Raw genomic sequence first — 4,573 nt, 5'->3', positions numbered from 1 at the left:
CTGGATTTGTAAGGTAGAATTGGGATCATGATAGTGGGAAGTGGGGGGTGGGGGTGGGGAGGTGGGAGGAAGCATTAAAGAACTAGAGGAAAGTTGTATAAATTGTATGCTTCATTGGTGATATACTGCACCCTGTCTGGCTTGTCTCTTCCTTGTAACCCTTCTGTAAGGGGATGTCCAATTGTTTAGAGATGGGCTTTGGTTCTCTACTTCTCTACTCTGCACTCCCCCTCATTCACATTGATATGATTTTTTGTTTTGGGTCTTTGATGCCTGATACTTGATCCCATGGATACCTCATGATCACACAGGCTGGTTTGCTTCTTCCATGTGGGCTTTGTTGCGTCTGAGCTAGATGGCTGCTTGTTTACCTTTAAGATCCCCGACGCTAAGCCTTTAAGATCCCCGACGCTATATCTTCTGATAGCTGGGCACCATCAGCTTTCTTCACCACATTTGCTATGCATCCATTTTGTCTTCAGCGTTCGTGTCGGGAAGGCGAGCATCACGGAATGCCAGGTTATTAGAACAAAGTGTTCTCTACTTAAGATATAAATAAATATATGTACATAGATCTATTTCCCTATCGTTATATATAAATATATTTATATATGTACATGCTTTTATTTGGACCTCTATAAATGCGCTTTGCCTCTTAGTTCTTTCCTCTATTTCTTTTTACTTTCCTCTTGTCGCACTCCTGCAGTATGGTACCCTCCCTCTCCTACCTTTTGCTCAAGAGGAGATTATCTAATAAGTTAGGTTAGCACAGTGTACTGAACAATGTCACATCATTTTCACTTCATGTGAAACTATTTATTTACAGATAAGTAAAAGTGCACACAATTATGCCCAAGATTGCCTTGCTTTCTAGGAAACTCAATCCGTGTTAGGGATTGAAAGTTTGAAAAGAGGCCTCAATTCTGTCGGCAGGTCTAGTGAATTTGGGAGAGAGAAAGATGCTAGCCATACCCAGAAGCAAAACCTTTGAGGTGGTGAAAATTTAAAATTGTTCAAAACAGATTAGGAAGTAAGCCTGTGCTTACTTTGTTTTGTGAGGAATCAGATACTGCCTCCTATCTCTTCACAGCTCAAGCGCTCACTAACTTAGCTCCCTGGTGATCTGGAATCAGAACACATTGCATGATGGAAAGAACATGCTGAGTACAATTCATCAAACACCAAAGGTCAACGATTGTGTGAAACCACCTTATTAAATATATCGTCAGAACAAGGTTTTAACACTAAAAGAAACAGACTGTGAGAGTTAACCAGGAGGAGGAAGAAAATGGAGGGGGAATAGTCACTGGCCACAGGGTAGACATGCATAAACATGAGTGAAGAAGACCATATTTAACAAGAAATATATGGAACAAAAATGATGGAAACAGATCGAGCAAGTTATTGGCAGATTTAATGAGGTGGTGAATGCAAAAGTGATTAACTGCTCTGTACACCTTTCCCATTAGGTAAATAAAATACACATTAATTAAAAAGTTTGAGAGCAAAAAAAGTGTTCGAGCATTAATATAAGATTTGTTTTCAACTTCTGGTTCTACCACTATTGGGTGAAACTGTTAATGTTTATGGGTTTTGTTTCCCATTATCTTTTTAAGTGATTTCAGTGAGCCCTGCCTTAAAGTTTATGAGGAGGATTAAACACAGTAACATGTAAAGTGCCTGGAATATAGAAATTCTTCTCAATCTTTCTGAAGTGTTTGTAGATTAAATCATATAAATAAGCTTGTAGTCCTACTTTTTTTTCCCTATTCTCTAACATTTTCTGTAAGGTCTGGCTCTCCATTTAGATTGTAAGTCCCCTTTAGGAGGAAGCATAGATAATTATGCAGCAGTAGTAATAAGCACCACATATGTGGTTACATGTGTATGTATATATGCATATATATGTATAGGTATATTTATATGTGTGTATCTATGAGGGGGCTTAACATTTTCAAGAAAAATGATATTAAAAGATAAACATTTTCCATGAAGTTCTTGAAGCCTCAGCACACATGGAATTATATCAGATAATGTTCTGCTGCTATTCCGATGGTTACTACTGGCCAATATTTTTGGAAGTAGATTGTCGGGTCCTCCTTCATGTTCTAGAGAAAAGGAATCCAACAGAATACAGAAATAATCCAACAATAACATTAATATCACAAGAATGTACAATATTTCTGAAAATAAATAACAGCTTTCAGTATGGATTACAATTCAATGTAAAGAAGACCAAAATCCTCACAACTGGACCAATAGGTAACATCATGATAAATGGGAAGAGGTTGGAGTTGTCAAAGATTTGTCATGTTTGGATCCACAATCAATGCTCATGGAAGCAATAGTCAAAAGATCAAAATTATATCAAGTGCACAAGACCTCCTTAAAGTTCTCATTTTGAGAACTAAAAATGTGCCTGACCCAAGTCATAGTATTTTCAATCACCTCAAATGCATGTGAAAGCCAGACAATGGATAAAGAAAACTGAAGAACATATTTTACCTTTGAATTATGGTGTTCTTGAACAATATTGAATATACTATACACCCCCAGAGGAACAAACCAATCTATGTGGGAAGAAGTACAACCAGAATGCACCTTCGAAGTGAGGATTATGAGACTTTGAACATGTTATCAGGAGGGACCTGTCCTTAGAGAAGAATATCGTGGTTATTAAAATAATCAGTGAAAAGAGTTAGAGCCTCAAGGAGATGGATTGACACAATTACTAAAACAATAGGCTCAAACATAACAAAAATTGTAAGGATGGTGCAAATCTGGACAGTGTTTTGTTCAGTTGTACATAGGATCACTGAGTTGGAGCCCCTTGGAGTCATTTATCAACAACAATATACGTATTTACATCTGTTTGTGTTGAGATTGCTAGCTAGCTAGTAGATAGATAGATATCAACACACACAGGATACCATTACGGATTCTTCTTAGACATATTCCAACACGTCGTGAGATTAGTTTTATATTTGGAAAACTTAGGATCATAGTCTTGGCGCATAAAGTTAAAGTTCATATCCCAAATCCTAGTTTGGTGAGTAGTATCTGAGGTCTTAAAAGCTTGTGAGAAGCCATCTGAGATACAATGATTGGCTTCTTTTCTGGTACCAAAGAGTAAAAAGGAAATCAAAGACTTTAAAAAGGAACTATCATGACACAAATTCTACCCTGCAAGTCTGGCTAGCCCAGAGAATGTACGCTGGTACAGATAGGAACTGGAAACACAGGGAATCCAGGGCTGATGATCCCTTCAGGACCACTGGTGTGAGTGGTGATACTGGGAGGGTAGAGGGAGAGTGGGTTGGAAAGAGGGAACCAATTACAAGGAACTATATGTGACCTCCTCCCTGGGGGACGGACAACAGAAAAGTGGGTGAAGGGAGACGTCGGACATTGCAAGATATGACAAAATAACAATTTATAAATTATCAAGGGCTCATGAGGGAGGGGGAGTGGGGAGGGAGGGGAAAAATGAGGACCTAATGCCGGGGGCTTAAGTGGAGAGGAAATGTTTTGAGAATGATGAGGGCAATGAATGTCCAAATGCGCTTTACACAATTGATGTATGTATGGATTGTGATAAGAGTTGTATGAGCCCTTAATAAAGCGATTAAAAAATAAAAAAGAAAAGAAAAGGAAAAGAAAGAAAATTGAACTAAAATAAATAATTTTTTTTTTAAAGGAACTAGTCCATAGACCTAACATTGTAGAAAAATCCTCGACTGGTTTATCCTGAGACCAGAAGAACTATATGTTGCCTGGTTACTAATAGCAGCTCTTCTTATGAGGACCATTCTATCCTGATAGGAGAGAAAAATGTGGAACCCAACTCAATGTCTTAGGAAGTCCAGACTTACTGAATCAATTGAGACTAGAGGCTTCCTGATATACTCCATAAACCTTGAAGAAAACCACCCTCCTTAGTTCACTTTTCAGCTAAATAATACATTGGCTCATAAAATAAAGAGTATTATCGTTGAGTATTAAAAAAAAACTCATTGCTATTGAGTCAGTGCTGACTCATAGCGACACCCTGGGGGTTTCTGAGACACTACTTATGGTGGTAGAACACCCAGGTAGTCTTCCGAGGGGCTCCTGGTGATTTTGAACTGCTGACGACACAGATTGTAGCCCAAGGTGTAATCACTGCACAACATGGCTCCTTGAATACTATAAGTACTGCGTATGGTTAATTCATAAAGCAAACATATAAATAAATAAAGCAAATAGGAGACCAAATGGTTAATAAATGCTCCAGAGCAAACGTGAAAGGGCAAGGGGAGAAGGAGTCAGGTTATTGGATCAACTTAATCTAGAAATGAGTGACTTAGAATGTTAACACATTGTGGAAAACGATAACCAATCACTGAATAATACATGTGTCATAATTGTTAACTTTTAAACCTAACTTATGATGTAAACTTTCACCACAATCACAATACAAAATATATTTTTAAGAAGCTGGAAAGAAAAAAAGACAGGGAATCTATCTATAAAACTCTTGCTAAAAGAGGATGGCACTAAATAAACAATCGGGGCAATAGGGTCTTAGTAGAAG

This window comes from Echinops telfairi, unplaced genomic scaffold (genome assembly GCF_000313985.2).
Source record: "Echinops telfairi isolate 266 unplaced genomic scaffold, ASM31398v2 ScPeMD7_7427;HRSCAF=8465, whole genome shotgun sequence".
NCBI classification, from domain to species: Eukaryota; Metazoa; Chordata; class Mammalia; order Afrosoricida; family Tenrecidae; genus Echinops; species Echinops telfairi.
This window is presented reverse-complemented; position numbering follows the sequence as displayed.